We start from the raw sequence: 11,233 nt of genomic DNA, 5'->3' as shown, positions 1-11,233 counted from the left end.
CATGTACATGTCTAAATCTCAAGTAAGCTAGAAAGGGAAAGAGATTTGGTTGACCTATATCCTGAACTGGAGCAACACTTACATAAATTAAGAAGAGAAGCAGTACTTCTCTATAGCATCCCACAAATCCAACTGGATGAAGCTATTTCTGCAATCATGGCTGAAAAACAAGTAGTCTAAAGGGTACACAAATTGGGAATCCCTCTCACAACTAATGTCACCTTCATCATCCACAGATCAAAACCTAAAGTTAGATTTGAGGTCAAACAAAATATGGTGCAATTATTGTACAATAGTGGGTAGTTCACAAGCCTATCATATGTGGATCCACGATTTTATCTAAAGAACATCTTGGAGATTAGTGACACTTTTATTACCACTGGAGTCTCCACAGACTATATGAAGCTCACTCTTTTTCCCTTCTCACTATTGAGGGAAGCGAAGAAATGGTTAAAGGCAAACCTTTTAAACTCCATCACTACTTGGGATGACTTAGCTAAGAAGTTCCTCATACGATTCTTTTTCTCTGGCAAAATTACAAGGTTGAGGAGTGAGATCCAAAGTTTAAACAAAAGCCAAACGAGAATCTCTATCATGCATGGGAGAAATTCAAGTCGATTCTTAAGGATTGCCCACACCACCAATAAAACAACGAAGTATTAGCTCATACTTTTGTTGAAAATCTTAACCATTCCATAAAATTTTTGTTAGATTCAGCTGCAGGTGGTCAAGCATTGGAGAAAACTTATGACGAGCTATATTCTCTACCGAATCAACTTCCATAAGGTAATCCTGAATGGCATGGTGATATGTCCAGAAGTGCAGTAAAGAAGACAAAAAGTATGATAGAGGTTGAAAGTGTCACAACATTGGCTACTTAGTTGGCATTCTTTCAGAACTAAATGAAGAAACAATTCAGCAAGTTGAGTATGAATCAACCTCAGGCCCAAGTAAATACAATTCAATAGACTCAGTTATGGTGTGAGATTTGTGGAAATAGTGATCACTCTATAGAATCATGTGGAGCAAATTAGGAGTCAGTTAACTTTGTAGGTAATGCATAGAAGGGAAATATGAACTATCGTAATGCCTGCAATCAGAATTGGGAGAGTCGACCTAATTACTCATGCGGCAATAACCAGGATCATACTCAACAGTTTTAGTAGTAGAAAAATTAGAATAACACTCAGGCCATAGTATTGAATAAACTTAGAAAAAGATATTGTCCAACCAAGAACAAATATTTACGAAGATAAAAAATCAGCAACTTGCTTAGAAGAATTTGGAGACATGGTTGTGGTAGTTAGCCCAGGCATAAAATATAAGATCTTAAGGGGGTTTGCCTAGTGATACAGAGAACCCAAAGTAATTAATGGCAATCACCTTGAGGAGTGGTAGAAACCTGATTGAAAGACCTCTAAAGAAAAATAAGGAGGTACAAGCAGAGTTAGTCTCACAACAGGCAAATGAGAAGCACGTACAAATCAAAGAAGCTGAAAATTTAGAGAAGTCTAAGTACCCCAAATCAAAGAAAGTTAAGCAATAACAAGAGACACCACCACCGCCTTTCCCTCAAAATATTCTAAGAAATCACAAGAGAGACCACCACTACTATTCTCTCAAGAGCTTAAAAAGGCTAAGAAAGATGCTTTCTTAAGTTCTTTGACACGTTCAGAGAACTTCACATTAACATTCCTCTATTAAAAGTGTTGGAGGGAATTCCTAAGTACACTAAGTACTTGAAGAATATAGTGAAAAATAAGATGAATCTCGGTGATATTGAGATGGTAGTACTTACTGAGGTGTGCAGTTTAGTGGTGATGAGCAAGATGTCAAAAAAGGCTAAGGACCCAAGGAGTTTACCCTCCCCATACAAATTGGTGAAAGTTGTGTAGTCTATTGTTTGAGTGACTTGGGGAAAGCATAAATTTGATATCCATTTCAGTATTTAATTCTCTAGATTTTGGAAAGGCGAGGCTATGTTCAATGGTATTCCAAATAGTGGATAGAACAAGAGTGGACCTTGAAAGAATCATAGAGAATGTTCTCATTAAGGTTGGTAAGTTAATTATCCGTGCTGATTTTATTGTTCTTAATTATGATGTAGGTGGAAGGGTACCAATCATACTGGGATGTCCATTCTTGCCAAATGATGAAGCACTTATTGATGTGAGAGAGGGCACTTTAAAAATAAGACTGAATGATTGAGAGGTGATCTTCAAAGTGTAAAAGGAACTCAACATACCCTCACACTATAAAGATTTATGTATGATCACAACTATAGAAGTGGATAAGTATGGTGTAGGTTAGGGAAAGTATCTAATGACCTCTTTGAACTCTCTCATAGGGTTTCCCAAATAAAAGCCCGAAGTTGAGAAATTTGAAAAGGAGATTGAAATATCAAGTGGAGAAAGCTATAGGACTTAAGAGTAGGCACTCAAGAGGTCAGAACAGAATATGAAGATGGGATCCAAGTAGGAGGAAGAAGATGAAAGAATATAGTTGAAAGTGGTGATGTGAGTCGTTCCGCGACAATAAACCATGTGCTTCTTGGGAGGAAAGCCAAGTTAAGGTAGCTATTTTATTTTCTTGTCTTTCTTTAGCATAACCTTTGTTTTTGTTTTTGTTTCAGTCACAAATTGACGGGAAGTCTGATTACCGATGACATAAACTAAGGATCATGACAAAGACTAAGTGTAGAATCCTCCAAACCCTTGTGATGATCCAGATGCTACTAGATAGGCCTAAGGGCCTCAAGGAGTATTTCTATCCTTACTTTTAAGTTATAATTTAGGGACAAAACATGATTTTAAGTGTGGGGTGGGGAATTTTCCAATTTTTAGGGTGAAGTACTGCTATAGGATTTCCAATTTTAGTATTTTCTAGTTTTTTACTAAATTTAAAAAATTACAAAATGATTTTATCTTTGTTTGTTTTTGGTTTTCGTTGGTGTCGCTCTAGTAGGGGCACACTTCACCCACCCCTTGATTTTTCTTTTCGGTTCTTTTTTGAGAAAGTGCCCTTTGAACTCAATATCCCATTTTTTATTTTTAGGAGTAATTTTTAAATTTTTGATTAATAATAAATGAGATATTCTTGCTAGTGCTATATGATTATATGATGCGAGTTAGTTATGATTTTGAAATTATGTTGAATGAGTGAATGACTATTTTTGAGACACTTTGGCTCAAGATAATGGCTCTTGTGTGATGTTGGCTTAATTTGAATTTGTGCTATTGCTTAGTTAAGGGTCTATAGTAATCCTACTTTAGTTGAGTATGTGCCATGTGTGAGTAAGGTCCTTTCTTATATTCCATATTACATAATGATATCTAGAACTTGCCTGGTATGTTTACAAAGCAAAATAAAGGATGTTGGGTTTAGGATATGGTATAGGCATTTCTTTGACCATCATATTTTGTATCTTATTTATCTACCCTATATGTATGACCTTAATTAGGCCCATTGAGCCTTTAGCCTATTCCTTGGTAACCTCATATGTGGCGTATCCCCTTTCTTTTGATTGACCATAATTTGATCCTAAGCTCCTAAGTGCTTTAGGAAAAAATTAATATGTTAACCAGTGTAGAATTAATGAAGGGAAAAGTTTTTGTGAAGCCCCCAAAATAATAGCTATTGGTGTTTTGAAGTTCATATGTTGTGGTTGGGATGAATGTAATAAAAAGAAAATAAATTGATCAAAAGAGAATCATGTGTTGAAAGAAAATTCTCCCTACTTAATAGGTGTGAACTAGCCTAAAAAGATGGGGCAAAACAAAAGGGAAGTGGGAAGATGGAAGTGGTGAAAATTTGGTTGGTTGGAGTAGAAGTCAGTGTTATGTGTGATGTATTAAAACTCTTAGGAAAGATAGTCACTATTACTGGCCAGAATAGTTTCTATCTATCCCTTAGCCTACATTACAACCTTTAAAGTTCTGTTTGATTATGAGCCTTGATGTTCTGATATTAGTGGACTACTACACTAAGGGAAGGCTTATGGTTCATCTTATTTGTATGTGTATTCCTTGTTAGAGTGAGCAAAATTTGATTCCTACACCCATTCTTTAGATAAATTGCATATTTGTGAGTTAATGTGTGCAATTCTTGTGTGGTGAGAGCACATGTTTGATACTGTTTAGGTGATTTGTATGATCTCGTTGATTGAGTAATATGCATAAGTTTTCTAACTTGGTAGAGTCAATTATTGAGGTTAGGATGTTTTGAAGTAGTTTTCATGAGCTTTAAATTGTAATATGACATTCTTGGTATCAAACTTTCTATTCATTTAGTCGTTGTAGTTCTATCTTGAGTGTCTTAGTTATAGTAGTGATGCAGAGTCTTCCTTGGATTGTGCTCAATATAACGAGTTGTTAGAAGATGAACAAGGATTTAAGAGTGGAGTGATTATCTTAGGTCTATTTATACTCCTAAGTGTCATTATCTATGTACGTTTAACCTAGTTTTGAGGACTTCTTTGTGTGCTAAATGAAGTGTCATTATCTATATATGTTCAACCTTGTTTTGAGGACTTATTTGTGTTCTAAGTGAATTCTTAATGGTGTAATTGAGAAACTATGTGTTAAATTCAACCATGATTATGTGTTTCCCTATAAGTTTAAGCATTCTTCCATACTCAAAATCATGATATCCCTTTAAATTTTTAAATTATTTATTTTGGGCTTTATTTATGAAATTTCCTATAATGTTTACATTTTAATTTTGTCATATTTACTTATATTCTTTAAAGTTGGTGGGTTATAAACACCCTATACCTAGGAATTCATGCATACATTAGTTGACATATTCTTGAGCACTTCAGATCATGCATATGTTGTTAGTTTTAGAATACCATTATGTTGAGCATATATCAGTTATCAGTGTCATTCAGTTGGGAGTAGTACTTAGCACCGAGTGGACACAGGGATAAAGGCTCACCTATCAGTTAGGACTGATACCTTTAGTAGAAGTCCTTAATTCCAAAACTACGACACCATTATAGGTTATAAGGGGTCACCCTCCAGTTGAGGACTGACACCCTAGTCCTTTGTGACATTAGTTTAGTGGATCCACTCCAATAAGTGTTCATACCCTTGGCAAGGTACTGAATACCTATCCAACTGGGTTTACAGTTTGGACCACGATCAACTTAGATTGAGGTATGTCGGTTGATTTTAGCTTCCACAGTCCTTAATTTATGTTTTAGTTTCAGATTTTGCGTGACCTTGCATTCAGTTATTCAGTTTATCTTACAACACATGTCCATACTTGGTCTTGCATCAGATCTTCATGTTTCATGCATCATTTTTAAGTTATATTAGTTGTTTTCCTATCTTACATACTCAATAAATTCAAAGTACTGATTGTATACTTTTCCTATGCTATATTGTCCTATAATATAGGTTCCGGCGCGCAACATCCAGATCGAGTTTAGCATATTTTCATACCATACCAACTTTAACATTTGGTGAGTTCTCATCATTTGAGGATTATTTGTCAGTATTTCTTTTATTATTTTATTTTATTTAGTTTCAGTTAGTTGGTGTTAGTTGGGGGCTTGTCCCAACAGCTCATATAAGTAGAGGCTTTCAGACAAATAGTTAGTTATATTTCAGAATATTAGTTTTTGTCAGAAAGTTCTAGTTTTGATATTCTTATCCAGCATCAACTCTTTTATCATTAGCCCTAGATTATTTTAGTTTAGCTTTTGTCCAGTATTTTGTTACTTATTTAGTATTCTTAGTGCTATGCCAAGCCATGGGTTAGATTGGGGTCACTTGTGACTCCAAGTATCATATTACAACTATGGGGCAGTTTTGATCCATGAAAAACCTAGTATCAGAGCATTAGGTTTAAAGTGTCCTCGGGTACCTGAAATTCGCATTAAGTAGAGTTTTGTTCATGGGTGTGAATCACGCCATACTTATGAGTGAGAGGCTATGAAATATCTTAGGAAAGTCTCATTTCTTTAATTATTTATTTTGTGTGATAGAGTGTGAACTCTATTAAGATCCTTCTTCTTACTCGTCCTATACCCATTTACAAAAAATGTCTCCCAAGGGAACAAATAGAAAAAGGAATGGGAATCAAGAAAAACCACCACCTATTCTAGAAGACCCTCTGGATAAATAGGTCTCCTATGCTGAGTTTAGGTCTGCTTTTACAGTATTAGCCCTGTCAATGATAACTCAGAATAACCAACATATTGTTGTATCAGCCAACCCAACTATAAATGCAGCTGTAACTAGAGTCTGGGACTTTACTTGGATGAATCCTCAGATGTTCTTTAGGTCTAAGCTTGAAGAGGACCCACAAGATTTCCTAGATAGTGTTCAGAAGGTCACTGAAATACTGGGTGTCACCTCAACTGAAAGTGTTGATTTGGCTGCTTATCAATTACAAGGAGTGGCTAACATATGGTTCAAGTAGTAGAAGAATGACAGAGGTTCAGATACAGGGTCAGTAGAGTGGGATGAGTTTGTTGCTGCATTTCTGGATAGGTTCTTCCTACTTGAGTTGAGGAAAGCCAAAGTGCAAGATTTTATAAACTGATTTAGAGCATGATGGTGTGAAGGAGTATTAAATCAAGTTTACTAAGCTGGCAAGGTATGCTCCCACTATGGTTGCTAACTCTAGGGCTTGAATGAGCATGTTTGTGGCCTGTGTTTCTGAGGATGTAGTCAAGGAGTGTAGGACGACCATATTGGTTAAGGAGATGGAGATTTCTAGATTGATGGTTCATGCCCAATAGATTGAGGGGGAAAATATCAAGGAGAGAAAAGAGAGAGTAAGAGGGCTAGAACTAGTAGTTTTAATTTTTCTCAGCAGAGGTCAGTCATGGAAAACATTCTCAGTTCTGCCAAAAATCTTTAGCTCCAACCCCATCTTCTTCCATAACTCCAGTACCTAAGTTCAAACAAGATACCCGTGATAGAGCGCCGGGCTCTAAGTCCTAGGGTAGTACTAATAGTATTTTCACCAACCCAATTTGTATGAAATATGGTAGGAACCATAGGGGTAATTGCATGGCGGTAGTGATGCTTGTTTTGGGTGTGAAAAGTTAGGCCACAGAGTGAGGGATTACTAGTGATTGCGCAAAGAGATAAGGATATTGGTCAGCCAAGTCAATCTAACTCTTCATCCACTCTAACAGGATGTATGACTCAGTAGGATATCACTTCTAGTACAACTGGTTAACAATGTTAGAATAGGTTTTATGTCCTTTAGACCCAACATGATTAAGAGGGTTATCCTAATGTGGTTACTAGTATATTACAAGTTTTTCATATGCATGTTTATGTATTATTAGATCCCAGAGCCATACTTTCCTTCGTGACTCCCTACATAGAAGTAGATTTTAGTGTTAGCGGCAAAGTCCTTACAGAAATCTTCTCAGTTGGTACTGCAATTATAGCCAGACGGGTATGTAGAAATTGCCTTGTACAATATCCAAAAAAGTAACCTCGGTTGACCTTGTAGTTCTAAATATGATCGATTTTGATGTTATTCTTGGAATGGATTGGCTCCACTCTTGCTATGTCTCAATTGATTGTACAAATAAAGTATAATTTTAGTTTCCAAATAAATCAGTCTTAGAATGGAGAGGTAGTACCCCTGTGTCTATAGGTCGATTTGTCTCTTTTCTTAAGGAATGAAAATGATTTTCAAAAGGTACATCAATCATATTGTTCAAGCCAAGGACTCAAGGAATGAAACCCTAAGTTTTGAGTTAATTCTAATAGTAAAGGAATCCTAAAATGTGTTTCCTGAAAACCTGCCTTAAGTTCCTCTTGAGTGGGAAATTGACTTTGGAATAGATCTCCTTCAAGATACCCAGCCTATTTTGATTCCACCTTATAGAATGGCTCCATCCGAGCTTAGGAAATTGAAGGAATATTTAAAGTATCTCTGAGACAAGGGTTTTATTAGGCCTAGTGTCTCTCCATAGGGTGCTCTAGTTCTCTTTATGCACAAGAAAGATGGTTCTCTCAGAATATGCATCGACTATCGTTAGTTAAACAAAGTCATAGTCAAGAATAATTATCCCATCTCCAGGATTGATGATTTGTTCGACCAATTTTAGGGTGCTAAGTTTTTCTCTAAGATAAACCTTAGATCCAACTATCATCATCTCAAAGTCTGAGAATTTGACATATCGAAAGTAGCCTTTAGACCTTGGTATAGTCACTTTGAATTTAATGGTATGTCTTTTAAACTGAAGAATGCTCCTGCAGCATTTATGGACTTGATGAACAGGGTGTTCAAGCAGTACTTGGACATGTTCATTATAGTCTTTATAAATAATAACCTCATTTATTCTTAGAGTGAGGATGAACACGTAGATCACTTGAGGATTGTCTTGCAGACTCTTAAAGATCACTATCTATTCTCTAAGTTCAGGAAGTGTGAATTCTGGTTGAAATTAGTAGCATTTCTTGTTCATTTTATTTTTGGTAAAGGCATTCGAGTCGATCCTCAAAAGACTAAAGCAGTAAGGAACTATCCTAAACTCATCTCTCCAACTGATATCAGGAGTTTCTTGGGTTTAGATGGCTACTAAAGATAGTTTATTGAAGGATTTTCCTCTGTTTCTTCTCCCATGTATAGATTGACTCAGAAGAAAGTCAAATTCTAATGGTCTGATTCTTGTGAGAAGAGTTTTTAAGAGTTGAAGACTCGACTCACCTCTGCTCTAGTTTTGACTCTACCAGAGGATTCAAATGGTTTTATGATTTATTATGATGCTTCCAGAGTTGGTCTTAGTTGTGTGTTGATGCAGCGAGGCAAGGTATAACATATGCCTTTAGACAACTCAAACCTTATGATAAAAACTACCCAACTCATGATCTCGAGTTGACAGCAGTAGTGCTTGCTTTAAAAATCTGAAGGCATTATCTTTATAGGTTTATGTTGATGTGTTTATTGATTACAAGAATCTTTAGTATGCGTTCATCTAGAAAAATTTAAATCTTCGTTAGAGAAGGTGGCTAGAGTTGTTAAAGGACTATGATATGAGTGTATTATACCACCCGGGTAAGGCCAATGTTATCGCAGATGCCCTTAGCAGGTTGTCTATGAAAAGTGTTGCTCACATTGAGGATGATAAAAAAGAGTTAGTTTGTGAGGTTCATCAGATTTCTAGGTTGGGAGTTACGTTAGTTGATTCAATCGAAGGTAATGTCTTGGTACATAATGGTATGTAATCTTCATTGGTAGCTGAGGTAAAGGAAAAGCAAGATAGTTATCCTATTTTTCTAAGATTGAAAGAAGCAGTTTAAAGTCAGAAGGTTAATGTTTTCTCCCAACGGAGAGATGGTGTTCTTTGATGTCAAGGCAAATTATGTGTTCCAAATGTGGATGATTTGAGATAGCAAATGTTAGCAAAAATTTACGGTTCTCGGTATTCTATTCACCAGGAGCCACTAAGATGTACCGTGATTTGTGGGAAGTCTATTGGGGAATGGCATAAAAAAAAATACTACAAAATTTATAGTTAAGTATCCAAATTGCTAGCAGGTTAAGGGTGAGCACTAGAGACCTAGTGGTATGCTTTAGCAATTCAATATTCCTACTTAGAAGTGAGGAGTGGTGAATATGTACTTCATTATAGGGTTGCCTCGTACTCATCGACAACATAATTCTATTTGGGATACTGTGGAATGAATAAGTCAGCCCATTTTTTGCTAGTAACACTTTAGATTCACCCAAAGATTATGTGAAGCTATATATTAAGGAGTTGGTTAAATTTTATAGAGTCTCTTTGACCATTATTTCAGATAGAGGTACCTAATTTACCTCTTAATTTTGTAAGACTTTTTAGAGGGGTCTTGGTACCCAAGTTTATCGTAGTATAACTTTTCACCCATAGAAAGATGGTCAGGGATAAAGGGTCATCCAGACCTTAGAGGATATGTTGAGAGCGTGCGTGATTGACTTTAAGGGTAATGAGGATGATCACTTTCCTTTAATTGATTTGCTTACAATAACAACTACCACTCCAGTATTTAGATTGCCTTCTTGAAGCGCTTTATGGTAGGAGGTGTAGATCTTCTATTGGTTAGTTTGAGGTTGGTGAAATCACTCTAATAGGTCCAGATTCTGTGCATAGGGCAATGGAAAAAGTTTATCTAATTAGGGAAAGGCTAAAGACTGCTCAAAGTTTTCAAAAATCTTATGTAGATGTGAGGAAAAGGGAGCTTGAGTTTGACATTTGTGATTTTATCTACTTAAAGGATTTGTCCATAAAAGAGGTGAAGAGATTTGGTAGGAAGGGAAAGCTGAGTCCTCATTATATGGGTCTTTATAAGATTTTGAGCCCTTATGGCAAGGTAGCCTATAATTTGAAGTTACCTATAGATTTAGCATCATTGTATCCCGTCTTTTATATCTCCTTGTTGAAGAAATGCATTAGTAACCCAACACTACTCATTCCTTTAGAGAGTATGGGCGTGAACGACTGTCTTTCTTATAAAGAAATCCAAGTTGAGATCCTTGATCATCAGATTCATAAGCTGAGAAACAAAGAGGTCACTTAAGTAAAGGTTCTGTTGAGAAATCAGTCAGTTGAGGGAGCTACTTGGAAAGCAAAAGCAGATATGATGACCTAGTACCCCCACCTTCCCTCTTCAAATACAGTCCCAACTTGAGGTAATAGTTCCCTTAATTAATTAACTCTTTCTATACTATCTCAGGCCACCCATGTAACACTTTTAAATTTTGGGTATTTTATTTTTGGCCTACCCCTGCTTGAAATATTAATTTTTTCCTCAAATCATGTACGGGGATGTAAAATGGGTAACTTAGGAGAGTTTTGGAATTTTTGATTGGGGTTCGGGGTAGTTTTGGGTCACGAAGGTAGTAAGCCTTCGCGATAGCCCCACGACGTGGAAGGTAGTTAGTGCGATGAAGTCTGCGATGTGGAACAGTGTATTTTTGCGGTTGTTTTGTTTATTTAAAAAGAGGAGAAGGGTAGTAAGGTACATTCACTCATACATGACTTTTAAAACATACAAGGACCAATTCTCATTAGTTCTCAATACATAAAGGTCACTATTCACTCTAAAACATCATCTTCCAAAATCCCCTTTTTAACTCAAGGCTAGGGTTCGAGGAGGGGATCATCTAGGGTCCTATGGGTGCGGTATTCTTTGAATTTCTCTACAATTAAAGTATATATCTCTTTTCCTTGAACTTATGTTTTCTTATTGGTGTAAATTGATTATTATGGCATAGTTTT

The 11,233-nt window shown here is 36.2% G+C and overlaps 1 non-coding gene across 1 annotated transcript; it reads right to left on the bottom strand.

The window, feature by feature from the left end:
- Nucleotides 1-540: 540 nt before the first annotated feature.
- Nucleotides 541-646, bottom strand: LOC124886877. The gene has a single exon (XR_007044281.1). It is a non-coding gene; the product is annotated as a small nucleolar RNA R71 (small nucleolar RNA).
- Between the last annotated feature and the right edge of the window lie 10,587 nt (nt 647-11,233).

The sequence above is a fragment of the Capsicum annuum genome, chromosome 8, assembly GCF_002878395.1.
Source record: "Capsicum annuum cultivar UCD-10X-F1 chromosome 8, UCD10Xv1.1, whole genome shotgun sequence".
NCBI classification, from domain to species: Eukaryota; Viridiplantae; Streptophyta; class Magnoliopsida; order Solanales; family Solanaceae; genus Capsicum; species Capsicum annuum.
The sequence above is the reverse complement of the archived record's forward strand: the minus strand, read 5'-3'. Positions and strand labels throughout refer to the sequence as shown.